General features: G+C 44.9%; 1 long non-coding RNA gene across 1 annotated transcript in view; it reads right to left on the reverse strand.

The window, feature by feature from the left end:
- Positions 1-4,471: 4,471 nt before the first annotated feature.
- LOC138173154 (uncharacterized) overlaps positions 4,472-27,083 on the reverse strand; it is a 30,003-nt gene continuing 7,391 nt past the window's right edge. The window contains exons 2-3 of the long non-coding RNA XR_011171340.1: positions 11,431-11,512; positions 4,472-4,799 (exon numbers count right to left, since the gene is read on the reverse strand). This is a non-coding gene — a long non-coding RNA (uncharacterized lncRNA). The remainder of the gene's footprint in view (positions 4,800-11,430; positions 11,513-27,083) is intronic.

The raw sequence follows: 27,083 nt of genomic DNA on the forward strand, positions 1-27,083 counted from the left end.
TATTCACCCCTTATTTTATTTACAGAATTGATTTTTCAAACCCCAGAATATGGCCCCATACATCCCCACTGGATTCCTTCCTCTACCTCTGACTCAGAGCTAGCCATCAGGATCTTTCTGACTCCCGACTCCTTCCTCCTGTGGGGTAGCCAGCCTTTCTAGCTTCATGTTTTGGGCAAACTCCACAATGTCACTTCTGCCTTTTTTCCCAGCTGTTGATAAAAGCATTAGACTGTTCAGGGCTGGCCAAGCCCAGACCGGTGCTTTAAAGAATTCAGTGGACATTCACCCAATCTACACCGTCCTCTCTGCTATTCCATCCTCACAGTGACCCAGTGAGGCAGGCTGGGCAGGCTCATACCCCCATTTTACAAAGAAGAAAAGGACTCCCACAGCACCGAAGGGTCTTGCCGGAGTCAAAGTGAGTGCCCCAGGGAAGATTCGAACCATGCCTTTCTTGACTCCCCATTCAGTGCTCACTCTCTTACGACACGCTGTCACTAGCCAATGAAATAATGCCCTGGACAGGACTTTATGGAGGTAAAGTGTTTATATAGATCAGCGATTGGTTTTGAAATAAGGAGCAGCTGCTTCGAGAACCCCAAATTGGGTGCTCCCAGGATTAAAGATGGAGAGCTGGGAGAGAGACCTTTAAAGTTCTTCTAACCAATCCCTCTCACTTTGTAGTTGGGGAAACTGAGTCCGGGAAGTTCAGTGACTTGCCCAAGGTCACACAGGTAGGAAGAATCAAACAGAACTGGGATTCAAACCCAGGTCCTCAGGCTCCAGGCACAGGGCTCTTTCCAATACTTCAAAGCCCTTTGACTACAAATCCACAGTCCTTCCCCTGCTCCACATAAAAATCCTCTCGTCGGGACACCCAAGGGAGCCGGTGCTCCTGATGCCTCTCCTGGTCTCCCGCGGGCTACCCCAGCCACACCCCGCCCCAGCAGAGGCAGGGGTTCCCTGCTCCCGCTGCCGCTGCTGAGCTGGCCGCTTATCTCCCTCCCAGTCATAATCGCCTGCCTCCTGCCCCATCGCTGCAGTTCGGTGCCAGCTGGAGGGGGCGAGCCTGGCGGCTCCCTCTGTCCCCAGCCAGGTTCTCCCTGCTGGCCTGCAGCTCAACACCAGGATCACTTTTCAAAGCAGCTCCTGAATCGGGATGATTCAACCGTTCCTCTCGGGGCAGTAAATTTTCTCTGAGGACGGGGATAAGGGAAGACGTTTTGTTTTTATTAAACATTCCTTTTAAGCTTTCGTCATTCTCCTATAAAACGCGGGGCTCGGATATCCGTGGGCAAAGTCCTGAACAGAGATCCAGCCCGGGAGGGGGTCCCCACTCAATGCACGTAATGTACATTATGGCTTAGGACCCTCAAATCAGAACCGCCACTTTTGGCATCCCCAGGGTCAGCCCTCCTGCCTCAGCAGACAACCTTGCGTGTGTCTTGATGAGCGGGGTCAGATCCTGGTTACACAGAGGATCCCAGCTCAGAGCTGGGTAGGACCCCCCGGGGGCCATCTGGCCCATCCCTTCATTTTACAGGTAAAGAAACTGAGGTACAGGGAAGAAAAGCCAACTGCCCAACATCACACAGCTAGAGCCAGGCAAAATTTAAACCCAGATCCTCTGCCTCCCTTCTCCAGAATTACTGTGCTGCCCCACCCACCTCCTTAAATATGGGAGGGATCCCTGGCCCCCTGGCCATACTGGGCTAGATCCCAGTTGTCCAGTGCATGTGGGGACAGGATTTTGGCTGCCTACCCATGTGAAGACAGGTCCCTGACACCCCTCTAGCTTCCTATCTGCTTACTGCCCTCCCTCCCACTTCTCCCGTATCCCACAGGTGTCCTTGACAAGCTGGTCCTCTGACCAAAGACCACCACACATGGATCAGCACTATCAGCACAGGGTGACCAGCACTCCTTTAGCTAGCTTTATGTTCAATGTAAACACAAGCCAGCTCAATGCAGCATTTTAATATTTTATTTGAGCACTTAGTTGTGCCAGTTGTTGGCATACAGACTTGAAGCTGGTCAGCTTGGCCGGTTCCCTTACTTTTGCTGAAGGAAACTGAGGCCCATAGAGGTCACACAGGTAATAACTATTAGGGGCTGATTTAAACCCAAATCCTTTGCCTGTGTGTCAGTGTTCTTTCCGCTGCACTGCTCTGCCTCCTCTTGGGAGACTCTTCAGAGAGGTTGAGGAAGCTTGTCCCACCCTATGACCAGGAGATATGGAACAGTCTCTAAAGAGCTGAGGGAATATGCTGTAGAGGGCGACAGAGAGACGTAGCATAGATGGGAACAAGAGGCAACATGGAACCATCAAGGTCCTCTGAAAGGAATGAGAGGAAAAGATGCCAGCAAGAAAGTGTGCCATAGGGAGAGCAGATGGAGAGGGGGGAGATGGAGGGGCAGCCAGAGTGCTCTCTGGTACCCTCACCACAGCAGGAGAAGGAAAGAAAGACTTCCATGCATGGGCAAGATTCCCTGTGGGGACTTATGGGAGGACATGAATTAGAGTCCCCCAAGGACAGGCAGCCATGAATAGGTTACAGTCTACAGAGTGGAAGGAATTTCCAAATCCAAGAGACCATAACTTCACTCAGGTGAGAGCAGGATAATAATTTGTCCCCAAACCACTTCTATCTGAATTTCATTTCTTTTTAAAAGAAGATGAGAATGAGATAACAACAAAAGCAACTTGCATTTGTATAGGAATTCTTTACAGTCTGCTAGAGCCCACAAGAGCAAAGGGCTTTCTTTTCCTAATTTTTATGTACCTCTCTAATTTGAGTTTTAAAATCTTTTTTTGAGCTCTTCGGGAATTCTTTTTTTTTTTTAACCTGAGACCAATTCACATTTCTCTCTGAGGCTTTGGATAGAGCAGTTTTGACTTTGTTGTCTTGTTCTCAGTTTGTGTTTTGATCTTCCTTGTCACCATAGTTCTTTTTGTCTGTTGGTTTGGGTTTTCTTTGTTTTTTTTTTTTTAATCATTTTCCAGTCTTCCTTGACTTTTAAATTTCCATTAAAGTTGGGCTCTGTTGCTGGAGTGGAGGGAGCACTCTGTCCCAAGCTTCAAGTTTTTTGTGCTGCTATTTTCGGAGCTAGTTTAGAAGTTTCATATTTTGTTGCTTATTCCTCTCCAGAATTCATTTGGAGACATTATTTTCAAGTTGTTGGAAAAGAATTTGGGAGAGTTCAGATGAGTCATCTTAGTTGTGCCCCGCCTTCCTATCTTCCTGGTCTTCTTACATTCCCTCCATTCCCTGTCCTCTCTGAACCAGCTCTATGGGCTTTCTTATTGGAACCCTTCATCTCCCATCACCATATCTTTGCACTGGCTGGCTCCATGCCCAGACTGCTTTCCTTTATTCCCAATGTGTCTTAGAATACCTGTTCCTCCAAGACTCAGCTAAAAGCCCGCCATCTACAGGACGCCTTTCCCAGTCGGCCCCCTCCCCCAGCTACTAGAGCCTCTCCTCTATCTTTCCTTCCTTCTGTTCTGTGTGAATCTCACATACATGTTTCATGTGCATGATGTCTCCTCCATTAGACTGTGAGCTCCTTGAGGGCAGCATCAGTGTTTCTGTCTTTCTATTTATCCCTAGCCTTTAGGGGCAGCAGTGCTGGGTATGGAGTCAGGAGGACCTGAGTTCAAATCTAGCCTTAGACACTTACTGGCTGTGTGACCCTGGGCAAGTCACTTAACTCTGCATCAGTTTCCTCATCTGTAACACTATCTGGACAAGGAAATGGAAAACCTCTCCTGTATCTTTGCCAAGAAAACTCCAAAATGGGGTCACAAAGAATCTGAAACAACTGAGTAACCACAGAAAAAGCATTTAGTACAGTATATGGCACAGAAAACATGTAATAAATGCTTCTCTCTCTGTCTCTGTCTCTCTCTGTCTGTCTCTCTCACTCTCTCTGTCTCTCCCTCTATGTGTGTCTCCCTCTCCTCTCTCTTTCCCCACAGAAAGATAGATAGATAGACAGACAGATATAGATACATACATATATATATATACACATATATAAACACACACATATATAATCAACATAAGCTTGATTGGCATTTCACCTTGGTTTTTTGATTTCCAAAGCCTCTACCCAATTCTACCCCCAAACAACACAGATACAGGATCCCAAGTCTTCCATGTCCAAATTATTTGGAGCCTGTGGCGACCACCCCGATCTTTATCATGCTTTACTCAATGGGGAGCTAGCATGGAAGGCCATGGAGGGACGTCTCTGGAGGAGGCTCTTGGCATCTCCCCACCTTCCCTAGAGAGAGTTCCCTAGCCTCTCAGCCAGGCTTCTCTGGTTCCCAGAAAAGTGCCTCCATGGTTATGCTGCTGCTTCCCCTCTCCCCCGACTCCAGCCTCACTCTCCTGGGTGGTCCAGCTCAGAGCAGACTCGTTGTGAAGCTGCCCTGAAATAATGGAAGGCGAATTGTAATGAGTCACCATGGTATTTTTATTTTAAAAACAACAGTTGCAAACCCGACAAGTCAATGATAGTATCGAATTTAGTAGTTTTATTAGTAATTTTTGCTCAGAATGTCATGGGTAGATTTTATCTGTCAAGCTTTGAATGTCTACTATTTGTGAAGAACAGGTAGGCGGCACAGTGGATGGAGCATTGGGCCTGGAGTCAGGGAGGCCTGAGTTCAAATCAAAGAGCCTGAGACACTTACTGATTGTGTGGCCCTGGGCAAGTCACTTAACCCTGCTTGCCTCAGTTTCCTCATATGTTGAATGAACTGGAAGAAGGAAATGGCAGCATTTTGGTACCTGAAAAAAAAAATGAAGTCACAAAGGGTCAGACGATTGAAAAATGAGTGAAAATATGTCAAGCTCTAGAGATACAAAGACCCAAAACAAAAATTTGAAACAGTCCCTGCCTTCAAGAAGTTTATAATCTATTAGGGTTAACTGCATGAAAATATGTAAGTAAATAAAAATGGATCCAAAGTAAGTACAGAGTAACAGGAGGGCCCCAGCCCCAGCGGATGCTCCACAATGACAGCTCTCTGCTCAGTCTTTCTCTGTCTGATAGGTCTGTGTCCTCAGGACTCCCATTGTGAGAAACATTAACTGGGCAAGAAATGAGAACTCATAAACACCGGCTGGGGACTCAGCCCACCCTTTCCCCCTAGCCCAGGGCATTGTAGCAAAGGGAAGAAAACTAAAAGCTTTGTAAGTGCCAGGCATTCAAGAGGTCAGGAGGGTGAGTCTGTGACAACTTCAAAAGGGAGAATCCTCCAGAGAGGGGGCCTAGCCATCAGGAACAGTATCCCCAAATGTCTTTTTGTTCCTGTCATTGCCACAGACTCCCCTTCCTCACTTAGTAATGAGTGTCAAAGACACAGGGACCCCAACACATAGGTAGCATTTTGTCACCAACAAGAACTCTACAGTCCCATTGGTCTGACCTTGCCATTATTTGATGCATTGATGATGGGCAAATGGGAAAGAAAATGATCCTTCCTGGGCAGCAGGATGAGAGGGAGAAAGGCCTGGCTTTCCCGCTGCTTCTGCCACTTAGTGCCTGGTCCTCAGTCTCATCCTTTGTAACATGAGGAGGTGGAATTAGACATCTGAGCTTCTTCTAACTCTATATCTCAATGAGTGTTAAGAGGCCCTTGGCAGACTTGGGTTTCAGATTTCTACACTGACCCAGGGCACAGGAACAGGATTTCAGGCTTCTGAAGCCAGTCCTGTCCAATCCATTAAATGCCAGCCGTGTACCAGGTACTTTGCTAGGCTCTGCAAAAACAAGTGCAAAAAGGAAATGGTCCCTGGCCTCATGATGTTTGCATTCTGGCAAGGGAAATAGCACCTTCACATATTTCTGAGGAGGAAATTCTTTAGTAGCTGGTGGGATCGGGAAAATCCTCAGGGAGGGGGTGATCTGAGTTGAATTTTGAAGGAAATCAGGGATTCTAAGAAGTGTAAGTGAAAAAAGAGGGAGGGAGAGACAGGGACAGAGACACAGAGATGGAGAGAGACAAAGACAGAGATGGAGAGAGACAGAGACAGACAGACAGACAGAGAGGAAGAGAGACAGAGAGGGAGAGACAGAGACAAAGAGAGAGAGAGAGACAGGAACAGAGACAGAGAGGAAGAGAGACAGAGAGAGAGAGACAGAGAGAGAGAGATGGAGGGGGGAGGAAGAAATAGAGACTCCAGGTGTAAGGGATTGAATTCCTTCCTCACAATTCAATTAACCAAATGCTCTGCATTAATACCTTAATCAGGTGAGAACACCTCTTTGAATGCTTACAGAAGAATTTCATAAATTATATATAAAGGGAGAAAACGACTCCCAGGGGAAGGATCTGCCACACCTGTTCCCTCTGTGTGTGCCTCACTACCTTTGAGTTGAATCATCCCAGGGACCTTGTGTGGGGGCAGGGATTAGATCCTAACTCAAACTGCTTGGAAGAAGAGCACGGCTCATCTGTTCCATCTTTTCTATGCTTACTCAAGCCCCATGCAACAGTTAAAAGAACTTTTAGTCAATGGCATGAGCTGACAGGAAATCATTGGAGGACACTTGAATGTGCAGTGAAGTGGGAGAGAAGCCCCTCCCCTACAGATTCTCAGAAACGAGCTCCCCAGACTTCCATGTGGAATGGAATCAAGTAGGAAATGTTAATGATTCTCTCCAAGGACTGAACACTCTCCTATTACACAAAGAGAAAATGAGACAATGCCTGCCTTCAAGGAGCTTGTATTCTTTTTTTTTCTTTTTGTTTTAAGCAATCGGGTTAAGTAACTTGCTCAAAGTTACACGGCCAGTTATTTCTGGGTGTGGTGCTGAGTATCTGAGCCCAGATTTGATCCCCAGGTCATCCCGACACTGGAGCCAGTGCTCTTACTCAATGAGCCACCTGGCCACCCCTAAGGAGCTTATATTCTACAGAGAGAGAGGTATCAATGTCTAGGCATTGGAATTCCCAGGGAAGGAAACTCCTTCTACCAATGCAGGTTGGCACCTTCTCAGCAACTTGAATCTTAGAGACTTGCCTAGGGCACTGAAAAGTGAAGGGATTTGTCTGGCCAGCATGGGTCAGAAAGGGGACTTGAACTGAGTTTTCCTGGCTTCAAGGCCAACACTCTAGCCACTACACCACACTGCCTCTCAAAGCAGATGCCATTACTTGTATCTGGCCTGATATCTGTTGTCTTTGTAGCAGTGTCGTCGTGATGGTGTATATCACCTTTGGCCCTTGTTTCTTTCACTCTGGATCAGTTCATACAAGTCTTCCCATGTTTCTCTGAAGTTCTCACATTTGTTGTTTCATAAACACAAGTTGCATCCCATTCCTGTCCCACAGTGTGTGTAGTTGGATCCCACATTTTTCTGCAATAGCCTTGCTTTGAACATTTTAAACATAGATGGATTCTTACACGCCTTCCCCAACCTCCTTGGGGAATAAACCCAGTAGTGAGATCCCTGGGTCAAAGGATATGCACATTTAGTAACTTAGAATTCCAAATTGTTTTCCAAAACTGTTGGCCCAGTTTATAACTCCATCAACAATGAATCAGCATGCCTGTCTTCCCACAGCTGCTCCAACATTTCATTTTTCAATTTATGTATTTAAAAAGTCTAACTTTTTGTTTAAACATGGTTCTCCCAGCACTGGAGCTATGAAATTGTGTCCACGTTCCCCTCAAAAAAAGTACCAAACCAAGGTGATATATGGACTCCATCGTTCACAAGAGCAGGTGAATTTCAGATAATGTTGCCTTCAGTCTGAAATGTGTGAAGTGAATGGCCTGGGATAAACTAACAGTTTAGATTAGATAGGATCCTGAGACAAAGTGTTCTCTACCCTGGGAAACAGGAACTGGGACTAGTTAGCATCTTTGGGGCTGGGACAGCAATGTGGCAAAAGAAAGAGTCTCCATGAAACCCACATCTAACGGAAAACATGGTTCTGTTGGTGAATGCCTAAGTGGAACCTGACCATGCTGGATTTGGGGGCACCTCTCTAAGGACATTTAGTAATTCCATTTTCTAATTCAATAATTCCCCTTTGTTCCAGTCTGTCATCATTACTTTGGGGTGTGGGTGAGAGAGACTTAGAGATATGCCCAAAAGAAGTCACTCAGCCAACGATGCTGAAAACAATAGGTCCTTATTGCAAGAATGGGACTGGGGAAAGAGAAGGATAGTACAGAGGGATGTCCAGATTACAGTCCCTAAAAAGACAAGGATCCAACTGGATCTCCAGGTGTATGTGGAAGGGGTGGTGATATCTGGGTTTGGATTGAGGGATTCCAGGCACGGACTGAGGAAGTCTGCCAGATGTGCCACCTGAACCCAGCACTAGGTTCTCAACACTCCCCTGGTTGAGTGTGGGCAAGAACAAGAGTGCCCTTCCTAATTAATCAACATTTTAAACCACCTTCTATGTACCAGGTATGGTGTACTTGGTGCTGGGGGTATGAGCACAAATTTTTAAAAGGAATTTAGCTTCTAATTGGGGAGGAAACAAATACATATAAAATATATATAATGCCAAATTTATAGAGAATAAATGAAAATATATACAGAGTAGTCAAGTAGTTGGAAGGAAGATGTTAGTAATCAGGAAAAGCTTCAAGTAGAGAGTTGTCCTGATGGAAAAGAGGGCTTCTGTGAGGCAGAAATGAAGAGGGAGGGCATTGCAGGCATGGAAGCCAGTCAGGACAAAGGTGAAGAGATGGGAGATGACATTTAGTGTGTGCGGAACAGAGAGAAGACCAACTGGAGATCTGCTGGATGCTGTAGTGAAGGGGGAATCCAATGAAACCCAAAAGGTGGTTTAGAACCAGCTTGTGAAGGACTTAACAAGAAAAGGAGAGGAATTCATCGTTTATCCTAGAGGTAACTAGAAGCTACTGGAGTGGATTAAGAGGGAGAGTGGTGCTGCGCTGTGGCATCCATGTGGTGGATGCGCTGGAGTGATGGGAGACCAATTTTGGGAGACATCGCAATGATCTAGTCAGAAGTGACAGGGGCCCCAAACTACGGCGGTAGCTGAAAATGGCAGCTGGCAGCCCACTTCCTGAGAAGGAGGCAGGGGGCTTTGGGGAGCTAGAAATGGCAAGATCTGGCGACTGATCAGTGACGTGGAGTGAGGGGGAGTGAGGAACGAGGTGGAAGAGGTTAAGAGCCTGGGCTGCCAGAAGGACGGAGGGGAGCTTGTGCGAGGGCGAGGAGGAGACGCTAAGTCATCTCCTAGTCATGTTGAGTTGGGACACACAGTTTGAGATTCTCTAAAGGTAGTTGCTGATACGAGATTCTAACTCAACTGAGAGACAAGCTGGGGTATCTTGAGCTGAGAATTATCTGCATAGAGATGATAATTAACTCAGAATTACTAATGGGATCACCAAGAGAGAATATAGAGAAAAAAGACAAGGGGATCCAGGAGAGTGCTTCTTGGGAAACTCGGAATTAGTGAGTATAGGCTAGGTGAAGATCTAGCAGGGAGCTGAGAGGGAACAGTCTGATTGAGGAGACAGAAAACCAAGAGAAAAGAGTATTACAAGCACTCAGAGGGGAGAGAATACAGGATGAACTGGGGATCAGCAGTGACCAGTGCTGCGCAGAAGTCAAGAAGGGTGAAGGCTGAGAAAAGACCGCTAGGTTAGGCAATGAATAGAGCACTGGTAATTTTAGAGAAAGCTCCCCCCTCCCCTTCCCTTTCTCTCTTCCCTCCTCTCTTTTCTATCTCTCCCTTCCCCTCCTCCTCCTTTCCCCTCTCCTCTGCCCTTCTCCTCCCCCCTCTCTGTGTGTCTCTTTCTGTCTCTCTTTGTCTTTCTCCTTCCCTCCCTCTTCTCTCTCTCCCTCCCCCTACTTTCCCCCTCCTCCTCTTCTCCCTTCTCTCTGTGTCTCTCTTTCTCTTTCCTTCTCTCTGTCTCTCTGTCTCTCTCTCTCCTCTCCCCTCTCCCTTTCCCCTTCCCCTCCCTCCCTCCTTGCTAGTGCCCCCCACCTTTCCAGGCACTCACAAAATCATTATTTACTTGACAACCAAACCTCTTAGAGGTTAAAGGCTCCAGTGATGAGGCCTAATGAATTTAGCTCACTTGGTGCTTAGGCAAAATCCTTCTTTGCAACTTCATGCTTGGTGGGATGTAGAAAACTAACCCCCTCCCCTTACTGGTCTAAGCCTCTAAGACAACAAGGCCACCTCTACACCAGAAGAAGACCCTACAGTCCTACACATCTTGCCGTGGGGCAAAATCATTTCACTCCCCTAAACTTCAGTTGCCTTATCTGTAAAATGGGCAGATTGGACCAAATGGCCTCTATGTTCCATTCAGCTTTAGAATCAGAGAAGACAAAAATAAAACAAAATTGACCACTTCTCCAAAAGATGATTATAATGGCTGCTTCCTCCTAAGATGGTGATGGACCTGTGATTTCACTGGTGTAGAGATCTCCCAGGAGAGGAAGTTCCTTCTAAAAAGTGCAGGCTGCCACCTTCCCAGCATCATGTTCTCTTAGAGCTTTGCCTAGACCATGGAGGGCTAAGTGCCTTGCCTAGGCTCACAGTCAGAGGTATCAGAGATGAGATTCGAACCAAGGTCTTTGTGGCTTTGAGCCCAGCTCTTTATTCATTTCACCACTCTGCCTCTAAAAGAATCATATTTTAGTGCCTTCTCCAAAAATACAAAGATTGGGTCCTTCTGATTCACTTAGAGAGAGTCGTTGTGAATATTCTTAGACCCTAGAATCTTCCCAGAAAGGTCTTTAAAGACATTATTGGGCTAATGGAGGTAGGGTTAATTTGCTTATCCCAACATTTCTACCGGCATCCTTTTTCCTTCTTAATCTCTGCTCTTGGGGAAAATTAAAGAATCTCATTGAGAGAAGGAAGGGAAATCACTTAGCCAGCAGGATCCTGAATGCCTCAAAGATGGGCCTGCACATACGGGTGGAGAGGGGGGGAGGGAATGCATTTCCTTTGGACCAAACTACTCCCCAATCACACACCAGGACCCGATGTCCATTACTGTCTGAGCCAAAGTTAGACAATACCAGTGGGGTTTCTATGTTCCTTGTAGCTCTCAAATTCCATGCTTCCATGGTTTCTTGGGAAGAGTGTCCAGGCTTCATTCAGCTTGGACAGATGCGTCAGAGCCCTTTTCAGAATAGGGAACAGCATGTCAACAGCGACTGAGTGAAGGGAGCCTCATCTTTTTCTAAGTCCAAAGCACCTTTGGATTTCTGGACATGCCTCTGACTCCACCACCAGGCTCAGACGTCCGCATTCAGAAAGCTAAGTCCCCTTCAGTGACACTCCCCACCCTCCACCACCACCCCATCGGGTACAGAAAATCATTTTTGCAAAGAAAAAATCACATTCACTGTGAATAAGGAGTAACCAACACTAACTGTGTGGAGAAGCGTTATATAGTTTACCAATGATACTTGGAGCTTCCCATGGATCTCTTCCACCTCTCTCCTGGCTTCCATCTGGGGCCATTTCGTGGCTTCTCAGCCTCTATTGGAGGGAAGAGAGAGTGAAAATGGGCCAGTTGTGGCCGGGTCACCAGCCATGTTCCAAAGGATGGGAATGCGCTGGGCGGAACACAGTAAGTGAGCCAGTGAGCTTTGGGATTCCACCCTCCTTCCCTGCCTGCCTTTCATTAGGAACGATAAAGGCAGGATACCTACAATAGGTAATGTGCTACGTTTGGAGCCATTGGGACCAGGTTCAAATTCCAGTCTGGCCTTTACTAAATCTGCAGGAAAAATCACAGCTTCTCCTCTGGGCCTCAGCTCACAAGACTCAACGCTTAATAAATGCTTTTTGTTTCATTCCTCCACTGAACTACCCTCTCTGTAAAAGGAGGGAGCCAGGGCTCTGTGCAGCACCCCTTCCATATTTAAGGCCTTCCAGTTAGGGCATGTGCTTCCTCAGGAGACGAATGATCTCATTGCTTTCCTTCTATTCCCAGAGCCTCCCTGTGGTAGGTGCTTAATAAATGTCTGTTGATTACCACATAGCTGTGTCTGGCCCAGTAAGCCTTGAATACATTCCGGCCAAATGAACCAATTCCTTGTGTTACCAGAGTTGTTGCTATACGTTGACAGCTCTGCTCTCTTTCACCAATTTTGAAAAAAAAATGAAAGAATGTCATTTTTTTTCTCATAACTAAGCCAGCACAGTAAGGGGCCGAGGGTCTGGGTCTGGAGGCCCAGACTTTGGGCTTTATTCGGTTAGTGGCCTTGAATAGAAGGCAGTTCATTAGTTCCATGGTCTCAGTCATGTCCAACTGTTTGTGACCTCGTTTGGGGTCTTCTTGGCAAAGATACTGGAGCGGCTTGCCATTTCTTTCTCCCTCTCCTTTTACAGATGAGGAAACTGAGGCCAACAGGGTTTATTGACTCTCCCAGGGCCATCCAGCTAGAAAGTATCTGAGGACAGATTTAAACTCAGAAAGATGAGTTTTCCTGACTCACAGGCATCACCTAGCTGTCCTGTATAGAAGTTACACTTTAATAAACCATTTTAAACGATCATAAAGCCACAAATTTGTAATTATTATCAATTTGTTTTAATGTATATATAAACTTTTGTAAAAACAATTGTAGCAGCATATTTTTTCTTCTTTACATTCTGTTTGAGCTTAGGGGGATGTAGCAGCAAGCACCCCAAGCGTCCTCAGGGTTTGCCGCCACCACAGGTTCTTGGATCTGCTTTGATAAAGGAAAGCAACTCAAAATGGGTTAACAAGCTTACTTTAATCAGTCAGACATATATCGTTTACCTTGTTCAGGGGAAAAAGGTCAGCACCCCGAACTTCAAAGCATACAGGCAGAATTATCAAGACAAACAGATCAAGTAGACAGATTTCCAAACTGTCCAACCATTACATCCATACCCAGTCAACATCTGGGTTTCCACATCTGGGTTTTTCAAAGCCGGGGGACTCTCAACAACGTCTTCCCAGAATTCAGACCAAATCACAGAACACTTCTCAAAGTGAGTCCCAAAACAAAGCTACACATCAGGGCTTATATAGCCTTCTCCTGGCTCAAAGAATGTAACAACCTTATTGACTCACTGGCCAATCAAGAAGTATCTACTGAAAAACAAGCCTCCCTCCCCAGGCTTCAGGTGCATTTTAGCCTAGGGGCAGGGAAGATCTTCCAAATTTGCATTCCCATTACTGGGGACAATAATGACATCTATTATGTTTCTTATTATTCCTTCTCTAGACATAATCAGAGCCAGGATCGATAATGTTCTGATGTGACTTTCCTCTGTTGGTCTCAAGTATGACCCAATGGCCCCAAAGTTGGAAGAACTGTGTTCAAGTCCCACACATGACACATTCTGGCTGTGTGACCATGGAGAAGTCTCCTAACCTCTCAGTGCTCAAACGTACATCCCCAAAGGATGGGAGTTTCAGAGAAGGCACCAACCTCTACTGATAAAGGCAATTTTCTTACCTGGCAATTCCCTAGACTAATGAAATCACAGGTCCAGTCAGTATCCATAATGAATCACTTCCATTTTCTTTTTTTTAATTTTAATTAATTTATTGATTTCTAGTTTTCAACATTCACTTCTATAAGATTTTGAGTTCCAAAATATCTCCCCTCCCCAAAATGGCACGTAATTTGCAATAGCCTATATATGTATAATCATATTAAACATATTTCCATATTAGTCATGTTGTGAAAAAAGAATCCGAACAAAAGAGGAAACCCACAAGAAAGAAAAAACAAGAGATGCTATGATCTCCATTCAGACTCCATGGCTCTTTCTCTGGAGGTGGGTGGCGCTTTCCATCAGGAGTCTTTGGGGGTTGTCTTGGATATTTGCATTGCTGAGAAGAGCTAAGTCTTTCATAGTTAATCATCGCACAGTGTTGCCATTATTGTATTCCATTTTCAATTCATCAAGCATTTATTAAGCTCCTATGATATTCCAGGTGCTATGTGACAAACTGAGGAGTTTCCATTCTGCTGTGAAGAAACAATTTATTCCCAGATAATTTAATACAAAATAATTTGGGGAGCTACTCAAAGCTGCTGGGAGTTAGGGGCTAGGAACATGGAACCAGAGAGGACCTTTGAGGGGAGTTAGCAGTTCAAAGAAGGAGAAGGCGTGGGGGCAGCCAGTGCAAATGTGTGGAGGTGAGAGATGGACCTCTCACCTCCCATGTCTTGTCAGCTGCCCAGTCCTATTGATGCTATTAGAGACAGCCTGTATAGAATAACTGTGAGGATTACTTCACAGACTATGAGAGACAGAGATAGGAGCTAAACCCACCTCTGGAGCCTCTCGCTCCAAATTCAGTCTTCTCTCCATCTCCATCACCATCTCTGAACAAGAAGAAACTGAGGAACCCCGTTTTTTCAGGATCTGCTCCAAGACTGAGGCCTGGCACCAACAGGCCCCCAGCATCTTGACATTGGAAGCCCCTGTTTGGGTCACACCATCACTGCAGATACAGCAGGGAGTTTTAAGCAGCCCTGCCAATAAAGCCATCGCAGAAGGTTTCCCCTTGAATGGGGCTGGATGATCCTCCAGCCCGCCTCTGATCTTTTTCCTCTTCTATTGGAGGGCCCCGAATCCTTTGCACTGAAAATTGGAGAAACTTGTCCCCAGGCCCACCTAGAACTCCCCAGTTAACAGGCTGCTCAGGGCAGAGCAGATGCCCACAATGTAAATGGTTCCATGCACTTGGCTCAGCTTTCTCTGGACTGAGATTCCCTCTCCCAGACAAATGATAATAATAATAGAACGTAGTCCTTAGGTCAGCATTTCCTGAACTGTGGGTTGAGGGGTGTGGTAGGTTGAGAGATGAGAATCAAATGCTTTGGCTCTGGGGGCTTCTGGGAATGGATCCAATGGGACCATCCCATAGACGGGACTGCAGACTTAGAGCAACCAGAAAGGCAGTGACACAGCAGACTGACTGTCAGCCATCCTTGCTCTGTGCTCCCAGCTTCCTGAACACACAGAGACATCCCCAATGGGTTCAATCACAGTGGAGACAAGCATCATGGAGAGGGGACAGAATCCATCCCACTGGTGCTTGTCACAATGGCAGCCCCCGAGAGAGTCTCCATTTTTATTGTAAGTCACAGTATGGGTGTGAATGAACTCTCTGGTAACCTTTTGTCATAGAGTGCTATGATGATAATAATAATCATTCCTTTTATTTGCCTAGTGCCTCCCAGCTCACAGAGCATGTTCAAGTCAGGCCTGAGAGGGACCAGCTAGCTCTGGCATTAGAGTTGTCCAACCCTGGGAAAGCTCCATTTCCCCATCTGTAAAATGGGGAGAAGAGTAATGCATGAATCGATTACCTACCTATAAGGCCTCAAAGTGTTGCCTGCATCTCAGGTTTATTGTCAGGGGCACTGGAAATCTTAAAGGACTACGCAGTCTGCAATCATTTCATCCGATTCTCAGAACAACCCCGTGACAGAAGGCAAGCTCAGAACCCACAAGTCCCAAAGCAAATTCATTAAGATGCCCTCTTCTCCACCCATGCTCTGCTACCCCACCATTGGACCCCACAGTCTCTCTTCTTGGTAAAGAAGGGAATAAACATTTATATGGCACCTACTGTGTGCCAGACCCTGTGCTAAGCACTTTATATTATCTTACTTGACCCTCACAAAACTCAGATAGGTGCTATTATTATCCCCATTTTACAGTTGAGGAAACTGAGGCAAACAGATTAAGTGACTTGCTCCAGGTCACGCAGCGTATCTGAAGTCAGGTTTGAACTCCAGTCTTCCTCACTCAGTCTATCTCCTGCCCCACCAGCCGCCTCAAGGATGGTCACATTATCCTGCAGTCAGTCACCCATGGAGAGAGGCAGCTTTAGAGGGGATTTAGAACACTAGCCTTGAAGTCCTAGGGCCATGGTTTTAGAGCTGGAGGGGCCCTAAACTTCCATCGAGTCCAACCAACACCCCCACTTGGGCAGTTAAGGAAACAGGTCACAACAAAAGTCACACAGAATGTGCGAGTCGGTGTTGAGAGGGGGCCCAGGTCCTCCTCCCCAAAGTCCTAACCACTGTGAGGCACTGCCCCCTGGACTAATGTCTTCTACACAGGAAACGCTTTGTACTAGTGCAGATCAGAAGGAAGCAGGGGCTAAGGACAGTCCTGCCTCTGCACTTGCCAGCTGTGGGATGCTGGGAAAACTCAACCTTTCTGAGGATTCATCATAGTTTCACCTATTAAGTGGCAATAATAATAGCGCCACAAAAATATTTTTAAAAACAACAACAAAAAAATAGGGAAAAAATACTAACAGCGCCTGCCTGACAGGGGTCTTGTGAGGACCTAATGAGGTCGGTACAATAATGAAAGTGAATCGCAAACTCCAAAGCACCACTGAAATGTTAGCTATTGTTATTCACTGTTCCCTTTCCATCAACCCATCCTCATGCAGCCCGAGCTCAAGGTCCTTCACCAACCTCCTTAGATCTCCAACTTATCAACATGCCTTTGTCCTTTCTCCTCTCTAGCTTCCCCTTCTTCCGAGACCCCAATCTGTCCATTCCCTTTCCCCCTGCCCTCTTCTCTTGGTGCCATCTCCTTTCCTCTTCCTCCTCCTGCTCTTCTTCCTCCTTTTCCTTTTCTTTCTCCCCTTCCTCATCTTCTTCCTTCTCCTCCTCTTCCCCATCTTCCCCTCCTCTTCTTCCTCCTCTTCCTCATTTTCCCTCCTTTACTCCCTCCCTTATGCTTCTCCCCTTTCTCCCTTCTCTCTTTTCCTCTCCGCTCATATCACAATCCTTCCAATAAAAAATATTGACTTTTAATCCCATTCCCCCTCCCTCTAGGACTTTGGCCTTTCTTGACTGTGACCTCAGTTTCCATACAGACCAGAAGAAAAGGTTTCCAGCTGCTGAGAAGTGAAATCCCATTGGTCAGTTTGCGCTGTCAGCTGAGATGAAAGTCTTTCCCCTAAAAAGAGTCTCAGAGACTCCAAAGGAAGTCTCACACTCTCCTTGGAACTTGGCTCTAAGACAGTGTGAGAATATGGACTTAGTTTTTTCCTCCTATATTTTGCATGTTGTGAGACATGTCATTTATACACACATACATGCATATCAATGACAAAGTACCCACCAATCACAGCTTTCACTCCTGGTGCCTGATAAACAGAGACAATCCTCCAGGACCATGGGCAAACCCCACTTGTGTGACAAGTAGGTCATTTATCACTTCTGTTTCCTCCTCTATAAAACAAAGGGCTGGTGGGAGGAGCTCTGAGGCCCCTTCTTACTCTATGATCATGAACTCCTGAAGCACAGGACTCTCTCTCCTTCTGTCTCTGTACTCCTAAACCCTTAACCTAGCCTGGAATAGTCAGTGCTTAATAAATCTTTGTTGGTTGATTGATATGATTGAATAACTATTCAGTCATGGCCACAGGATGTCAATCGTGTGCCTGTTTAATCTTCTGACATCCTTTTATATGGCTTTGTCATCAGGCTAGGGGCCAAGCTGAGTAGGTTTTCTTGTGGATTTGGCAATAGGCTGTGGGTCTGCTCTCCTAGCCCAGGAAGAGCTAACAGACAGAGGAGTCTTCAAGAACTTAACCACCAAGTCCAGAACTGTTTTGGCCATGCAGCTCATGATGTCTACTAAGGGATAGGAGTGGGACCAGCCAGTCCCACCACCTTGTTTGTAGAAATGAAGAAACCAGGACCCAGAATTGGAGGAAAGAGGCATAAAAATAGGAAGGAGAAAAGTCCTCAATGCAAACTTCCTGCTTCACAAGTTTTCTGGGAGCTGGCCCTCAGCATCACCTCCCAAACATCTGCAACCTATAATATGAAGTCAGACAAAAGAGCTCAGACGGTGTGGGCCAAGCAGAAATCACTGTTGTCCCGGGCCAAGCTGTAGCATTTTGTCCCCTTGTAATTAGGCCGTATTACCCAGTAATTCCCATTTGCTGTCTGGGAAACTTTCAGCAGTTTATATCCACTTCCAAGGGTTAGAAGGAGAAAGGGTTCGTGGGGCTTGTTTTCTATCCTAGTTGTGATGTGTTTGTCAACATCTCACCTCTTCTGTGTACACACTTCCCCTCCTGGAACTTCAGTTTCTTGATCCGTGAAATGAGGGGCTCATTCAAGATCACCAACAAGGTCCCTTCCTGCTCTCAATGGATTATCCTATGGGAAGCTAAGCCAGGCTTCTCCATCTTCCTTGTCAGCAAACTTTCCCCAATTAGAGTCCCTCCATCCCCTTTCCAGCTCCCTTTAAGTGACTTCTTCCTGAATAAAAATGTGAGCTCTTTGAGGGTGGGAAGTGCCTTGTTTGCCTATTTTTGTGTTCCCAGGGATTAACACAGGGCCTGGCCTAAAATAAGAGATTAAAAATCCTTTCTCCCTCTCCCCTGTCTCTTTCCCTCCCTCCTGTCTCTCTTCTCCCCACCCCCTGCCCTCAAAGTGTGAGCAATAGCCTACAGTCATGTTGCTTTTAAGGGACAATATGGAACAGTGGCTAGAGTGGTCTTGGAGCCAGGAAAAAATGGAATGGATGCTATCAAATAAAATCTCATCCAGGAAGAGGGAGAGAAAAAAAGAGCCAAGCAGTAGGGAGCACCCTCAGTGGGATAAACAAGACCAAGTCATCCACTGCCTTCCAATGGCATGGACCCAGGAGATGACAGAAAATACCCCAAGAACTGTCAAATGCGATGACCACCATCCCTTTCTGTTGATTAATTTGAGCACACATGATACCAGCAAAAGGAAGTAAGAAAATATGGTTAATAATTATGAGTCTCTAGGCAAGAAAACCTGAAGACTTTAGGGACCCAAGTGATGTTTTCATCACTACTACCAATTAAAGGTAGATTTTTCAAAAGAGAGTGGATTAGAGAAGTGAAGAGAAAACTAAGATTGTGTCTGCTAACACCATTTCTACTTCTGGACCACTGCCTAAAATATAGAAAGCAATGATGAGCTGTTGGCAAGGGATGGAGTGTACCTAATGAGGGCTGATGGAAAAATAAACACATTGTTTTGCCTACAGTCTTGCTTCTCTAACTGAGGGTTTTCAAATGAAAAGGGAAGAGAAATGTAATCAACAATGGTCAGTGTTAGACCAATATTAGACTTAGAAAGACGTCCCTAATAGATTGCTATGGAATCTGCCCTTGAGTCTTTGTTATTTAGACGTTTTGTTGGGGTTTTTTTTTTACCAATTTCATTGATAAAAGTATATGTGAATACTTGTTAGATTTGCAGGTGATACTAAGGAATAGCAAAAAAAATGTTAAGTGACATATTTCAGAACAATAAAAGCAACAATATTTGAACAACATAGAATCATGTGAGTGGACAAATGATTTGGAGTGGAGGCAGTGGGCAAACTTTTTATTTGAAAATATTTTTATTGGTCACTTTTGTTTTTCTATTCCCTTGAGCTCCAATATTGCTCCCCCTCCATTCTCTGAAGAGCCATCCCTTGTAACAGTGAGTCAAAAAGAAGGAAAGCAAGTCCAGTTCAGTAAAATGAATTGACAGGGAAACTAATTCCAATGGTATCAGCAATTTTCCACACCAGGAGTTCCCCCACCCTTGAAAATAAGGGAGCAAGTTGCGTTTTCTTGTCTCCTCTTTGGAGAAGAGAGGTTTCAGTCTTTTGATTCCACTGGTTTGTTGGAATCCTAGGGAGGAAAATCCCTCCAACCATGCCTAAGATCACAGAGCTAGTTCGCAACCAAGGTCAAATTCAGCTCAGGGCTTCCTGACTCCAGGCCCAGAGCTCCAGCACCACGTGACCCAGCGGCTTCAGAATTAGCCCAGTTGCCTAAAAGGCTTTACTCCAGAAATGTCTTTTCATACCTTGGGTTTCCTTAGAATCTATGCCTTGTATTGTTTGTGTGTTCACTCCAACCAATGTATAAAGGCTGGGACCATCCTTGGAAATAGGAAGCAATTAGAATTAGTCATCATCAGGTCATGAAAACTTTATGGCCAACTTGAAGAATGGGATAACGATTCTCACTCCTTAGGAATTCAGAGCAAGGAAGCCTTCTAACGGGCCTCCTTGGCTATAAATTCCTGAAAACCGAAGTCCCTTACCAACCCTCAGCAGATCCTAGGGCGTCGATAGAGTGGCAGCAATCATAACTGCAATATAGAACAGGGAAACACATTCCTGGTCATGGAGACATGCAGATGTATTTCAGCACAACCAGGCTTATACATGAGCAGAGTTTGACAGAATCGCCAAGGTAGAAAGGATGAAGTCTATGTATATGAACAGAAACTCCCTGTATGGCATCCCTAACAAGTAACTATCCATGCATTTTGTAGAAGAGCTCTGGGAACAGGGAATTCATGACTTAGACATTTCCACCTTTGAGCCACTCTACTCATAACCCTAAATCTGTTCTCTGCCATGCCTGCTTAGGATAAAGAACACAGTCTCTGAAATCAGAAGGGCAGAGGTAAAATCCTGCCCTTACCTGTGTAACTTTGGACAAACCGCTTAACCTACCACTAACCTGAGTTTCTTCATCTGTAAAATGAGTCAATTGGATTAGATAACCTTTTGGGGCCCTTTCCACTCTAAAAACTATAATTCTATGTTTTATAGCTAGTTTGTAAGCCAGCTAATTATAGGGAGATGATGTTTAGGCTGGCCTAACTGCAATACCAAAGTGTCATACATACACTTAAAAAGGCAAATATTTGGGCTGAGTAGAGAGCAATAACCTTGCATTTTCTCCCTATCTCATGTTCAGGTTCAAGCCAGAGAAGATCTTGAGTGTATGCAGGAGTATGGAATCCTGAGTTTTATATATTTGTAACAAGAAATTTTGATCTTTACTCAGACCTAGAGGGTCAAAAAATAAAGACCTAATATTAGTCTCAGAGCCATTACTCATGGCTTTTTTTAAGCTAGATATGTTAGTTACAACTAAAAATCAATCAAGTGGTTCTTATAAGACAGAAAGAGGTCCCAGCCACTATACCCTAGCAGAGCAAAAGTGGAATGGCTTGGCTGGTCCTAAAGAACTGAGCCCAGGCATAGAAAGTAGCATTTGGTAGAGGCTGGAGACTAACAAAGCAACACACCAGTGAAGTCCAGTAGATTTTGGTGGATCAATGTGACTAACAAAGAGGAGAGGTCCAAGAAGAATTTTCTTTTCTTTATGAATGGAAGGAACAACATGAATTGGGTTCCATCCAAGAAAAGCAGACAAGTGTAATCTTAGGCTCCATTCAGAGAAACACAATACCAGGATGAAGGAAATCATGTTCTCACTCCATTCTGCCCTGGTTAGGCCTTCTGCGGAGTATTGTGTTCAATTCCAGTCACTTTATTTTAGGAATGACATTGAATAGTTAGAAGCCAGAGGAGGGAGACCAGGATGGTGAGAGAATAAGAGACAATACTCAACAAGAATTAGAAACATCAGTTGGAGCAGGTGCAAATGTGGGTGCTTAATTTGAAGAAGACTGAAGATTAAACTATTTTCAAGTATTTTAAGGATTGTGACATGGAAGAGTAATGTGCCTTGTTCTGCTAAGCCCCAGGAAACAGAATTGGGATGAAAGCAGAATGGAAATGAGAGAGAGAGAGAGAGAGAGAGAGAGAGAGAGAGAGAGAGAGAGAGGGAGATGTACTGAGGAACTAGCACATCTGTTCTCTTTCTTGGCATTTATTCTTTTGTTTTAGTTGGGGGAATAAGAGTCTATGGCCTTGTGAGTTCAGAAGGTCAAGAAAATGGGTCATCTGAGGGACTAAGCATCAAGGGATTTGGGGAGTTTGGGAGCTGAATCTGTGCTGGGGTTGGTGGCCAGTCTAGTATCAAGGATCAAGGAGTGATCTTGGAGACCAAGCCCACCAGTAGCTGAGACAGGACCTCATCCAGCAATCATATCACATATAGACAGAAATTTGGTGGAACTAATGCTATGTAGAGACTGTTAGAGATCTGAGTCCGCTCTCCCCAGAAATGGCAATGATATAGGAGATTATATGTACCTAAGATGTTTGGGGATAGGGTGGCAATGTTTCTACTTTGATTCTTCTATATCTTTGAAGTAAATATCCCCTTATAAAAACTAATTGATATCAATTAAGTGGCTAAATGGGAATAGAAGACTAATCATTCTTGTTTCACAGTAGGAGAAACACATCTGGTGGGGTCTTCAGCTTACAGGAGAAATACAACCAAACCCTCAGAGTATCCCTAAAACCTTAAGAGGGATTTAGCAGCTTGGTTCTGGTCTCTGAGTGAACCCAGAGGACCTCTCCTTTCTGCTAGGTACATTGCTCCACCAAGATTACTGGACTTCACTGGTGTGTGGCTTTGTTGGTTTGTCTCTGGCATCTACCAAATGTTACTTTCTGCTTCTGGGTTCATTTCACATTCGGGGGGGGGGGAGGGCAGGAGGTGAAGAAAAGACACTTCTTCACAATTTGAACTGTCCTTAAGGATAACCGGTTGCCTTGAGAGGGGGGCATTTCTTTCTGGAAGTCTTCCAGCAAAAACTGGAGCATTTTATGAAGCAAAAACTGATCCAGCATTTTACGAAAGGGATTTTGTGTGATCTTGGTGCAACGGCAAGGCACAATCTGTGCTGCCTCAGTTGGTTTCTCTGCAAAATGGTGATAAGAATGCCTGCTTCCAGAAAGTGATGGGGCTTATGTGAGACAAGAGGTATAAAATGCTTTGGAAATCATGACATGTCATATAATCTGAGCTGTTCTCACTATCATTTTTCTCCTCTCTGTGAAGAAAACCCTGGGGTTCTCCAGGGCTGGGCTAATGGACCATAAGTTAAGTGGCCACCTCCTTTTCCACCTCCCCCTGCCAGCATCACCGTGTGGTGAACTCGCAATGGATAATGACCTCCCTCCAATACAGATAGGGTGGTTCTCGAGTAATAGATGATGGTGTCCATCACTGGACTCCTGCTTGTCTGAGTATGAGCCCTCATCTGAGCACCAACCTATCTGCCCTTGAGGGCAGTCCTCCCCAACTCACTTCATTGTGAAATGGGTGACCATTTGTCCAGGAGGCCACAGAGGGGGTTCTTGGCCAGTTATGAGTGAGGGATGTCCCTTAGCCCCGATTTCCTTATCTGCAAAATAGGAAGGTAGGGACACCCCTGCCTCCCAGGGTTGCTGTGCAGGTAAAATAAGATCATATTTACAAAGTATTTCACAAACCTTAAAATACTATGAAAATACTTGTTGTTCTATATCCATTCCTTTAAAATATGCCGTGGTTTTTCTGAGCCCTAAGGAAACCGTGGTTCCAGTGGTCTGCCTCTCCCCTGACCTCATCCCTGGCTTAGAATAGTCAGGGAGATGGAAGTTATTAGGAGAAAATGGGAATATGAGGACAATTCCTGGTCTTTTGTTCCTAGTCAATCTTGCTTCCTTACTTGGAATCCTGGTGTTATCTACTTAGAAGCAGAAAGGGGAGCCTAGGTCCTCTTCTTCTAAGCGCAACTCCTTCCTCCTTTGGAAGCATGAAGACCTCTGCTGGTCTTACCTCTTTCTAAGGCTGGGGTCTTGCTCTCGAATCTGCTGCTTACAGTCGATGAGCCCCATTCCCGTTGCCTCATCCCCTAGTGCCAGCTTTCTTGAATGCCAAGATCTGTACAAGAAGGGTCTCTCCCTGATAATGGCAACAGTCTAAAGAGAATGCACAACTAATTCAATCAATTAAAGAACAGAGATCAGCAATAAAACACAGTGCTTTTTCCTCCCAAACAATGTAGTCTGCTTCTCAGAGAGGAAACAGGGAATGAGAGAGGGCAGCCTTCAGCTTAACTGCAGTCGTGTGAGCAGAGGAGTTTGGGTCCCTCTGGACCTCTGGGATGCTTGTGGATGGAGCTGGCCAGCAGCCTTGGGCCAGGTGTTGTGGATTTGCTGCTGCTGCTGCTGCTGCTTCATCTTTTTTTTTTTTTACAAGCTGGGTTAGAACATCTGGACTTTTAATTCGATGGACTCTGAAGTCACTAATTGTTTCCACTTGCCAGGAAATAGTCTTTTTCTTTAGCCAAAGCTTTTTTTTTGGTCTGGGCATAGACAAGGGGAGGAGGGGCTTTAAGGAGAGGATTCAGGGACATCCTGAAAGTGGAAAAGATCATGTTTATGAAACCATCGTTATAAATGGGCAAGGAGCAGAGGATGAGGAGGGGAGGTTCACATGGAAGATTGGGGCAGATAGTTTGCACCTTCATGGTGTTGAAAAATGATCTGGTTTTGAAAGGAAAAGGAAAAGCCAAAAGACCTCAACAACCCTTCCTCTCCAGGGCCAGAGAATAATCCAATACATTTATAGTTTGGTTTGGATGGAACCAGGCTGGCGCATTGAAGAATGGGCTGGATCTTGACCTGGGTTCAGATCCCAGCTCTGCCATTTACTAGCGATGTGACTTTGGGCAGGTCAAATTGTCTCTCTGGGTCTCAGTTTTCCCATCTGTACAATAGGTGAGTTCTGCAGTCCCACCCTGCTCTAAATCCATGTTCCTATTAATCAAAATATTTGTAAAAAGAAGGGATAAAATCTGAAAGCCTCTGAGGTGTTGCAAGTCTTTTCTCTCTGGATCTCAGTTTCCCTATATATAAAATGAGAGTAGTGAACTAGATGGACTTTGAGGTCCCTTCCAGTTTTCAATCAATAAGCCCATGAATCAAAACACCATCTCTAGCCAGACCAAGATGAATAAGGGACAAGAAGTGAGGACTGCCTGTCCACTGAGAACCATTGTGAGTAGAACTGACATGAGAGGAATGAAAGGAACCCATTGGGTGGGAGGTGCAAGACTCCCTGTAAGCAGGATGCTCAGGGAGCTACTCCCCCCAGGAGATGCCCCTGGCGGATTGGAGCTTGTGTTCCCAATCCTCCTGCATCCTCAGCAAAGAGCTTCCCAGGGCTCCTAATCTGACTTTGTTGCCTTGGATCCATGGTGCACTGGGCATGAGTCAGCCATCCCCAAGGGCCTGTGGCTGGGCCCCAGGAGGCAACTACGGTGTGAAAGGTGAGGAACACAGGCTGAGCTGCCCTTCTACACCCTGGCCACCGTGGCTGGCATTTCAACAGGGAACTAAGGTTTACAGACCTCATTGGAGCCTCACTACAGCTCCACAAGGCAGGCCAGGTCAGTGTCGTGCCCATTTTACAAATAAAATAACTGAGGCTCAGAAAGATGAAGGAACTTGCCAAGGATACATGACAGAGCTAAGATTCAGGTCCAAGTCTTACCCAGCTCCAAGCCTGAACTGGATGGATCCTAGGATATAGAGGGGAAGTGACCTTAGGGCCTTTCCCTCTCCCTCCCTCCCTCCTCCTCTTCCTTCTTCTCCTCCTTCTCCTTCTCCTTCTCCTTCTTCTTCTTCTTCTTCTTCTTCTTCTTCTTCTTCTTCTTCTTTTTCTTTTTCTTTTTCTTTTTCTTTTTCTTTTTCTTTTCCTCTCTCTCTCTCTTTCTCTCTCTCTCTCTCTCTCTCTCTCCCCTCTTCTATCTCCCCCTCTCTCCCCAAAGGTGAGCTTCATAATCCATGGACAAATTATCCTCAGAGCAGAGCTTTGGATATGGTGTTTAGAAATGATTTATGATAAACCTGGGAACAACAATAAAATGATAAACATTGATTTACACTTAATCTATTTCAGGCACTATACTGGGTACTGGGAAAACAAAGACTAAATAGAAAAATATATATTCAGTGCCCTTTGGGAGTTCACATTTTGTTGGGTGAATAAAGCATACACACAGAGAAGTAAGACAAGGTAATTTGAACAAGGTAAGCATACCAAAAATGGGAATCAGGGATGCCTTCCCTTAGGAGGGGCCCTGAGTTGAGCCTTGTAGGATGTTAATGATTCTAAAGAGCAGAGATGAGGAAGGAAAGCATTGAACATGTGGAAGGAGCATATGTACTGATGCTCAAGTCCAGCTGAAGGACTGTTGAATTTGGGGAATTGCAAGGACAGTTTGGGTGCCCATAGAATGTATGATCAGGAGCAATGGATGATCAGTCTAGAAAGGAAACAGAAGATAATTTAGTAACTGGCTGTATACATATATATATATATATATATATATATATATATATTAGCAGAGTCATAAACCTATGCCTGATAAAACCCTTTGTCTAGGGGAGATGGATGGTAAGAAGTATTTGAATTTCCTAAGCCTTAAAAACTTACTGAGTGAAAGAATTAGCAAAGCCATCCCCTTGTTTTGTAGTATTACTGCTTTCATTTTACAGATAGACTTGGGGCAACTTAAAAATGAAATATGGCATAAACTAGGCACAGACCCACGTCTCACACTATCTACCAAAATAAGATCAAATGAAAAAAATGATTTAGACATTAAGTGTGATATCATCAATAAACCAGGAGAACACAGAAAAATTTACCTGTCAGATCTATGGGTAAGAGAAGTGTTTAGGACCAAACAAGAGATAAGGAGGATCACAGGAAGAAAATGAATAGTTTTATTACATTAAATTAAAAAGGTTTTGCACAAACAAAGCTAATGCAACCAAAATTAGAATGAAAGTGGAAAAGTAGGAGGGGGGAATTTAACTTAAGTTTCTCTTATAAAGGTCTCATTTCTCACATACATAGGGAACTGAGCCAAATTTACAAAACTAAGAGCCATTCTCCAACTGACAAATGGTCAAAAATATTAACAGGCAGTTTTCAGAAGAAATCAAACCTGTCAATAGTAAAATGGGAAAATGCTCTAAATCATTATGGACTAGAGAAATGCAAATCAAAACAGCTCTTAGATACCACTTCACACCTATCAAATTGGCTAATATGACAGAAAAGGAAAATTACAAATGCTGGTAGAGATGTGGAAAAATAGGGACACTAATGCACCAATGGTAGAGTTGTGAACTGATATAACCCTTCTGAAGAGCAATTAGGAACTCTGTCAAAAGGGCTATGAAATTGTGCAAACCCTTTGACCAAGAAATACCGCTAGTAGAGCTATATCCCAAAGAAATTTTTTTTTAAAAAAAAAGAGAAAAGGACCTATTTGTAGAAAAGTATTAATAGCATTGGGGTGGCAAAGAATTTGAAATTTAGAGGATGCCC

Source organism: Petaurus breviceps, unplaced genomic scaffold, assembly GCF_028583685.1.
Source record: "Petaurus breviceps papuanus isolate PSGF00001 unplaced genomic scaffold, PetGlider_PUasm1.0 567, whole genome shotgun sequence".
In the NCBI taxonomy this organism is placed as follows: domain Eukaryota; kingdom Metazoa; phylum Chordata; class Mammalia; order Diprotodontia; family Petauridae; genus Petaurus; species Petaurus breviceps.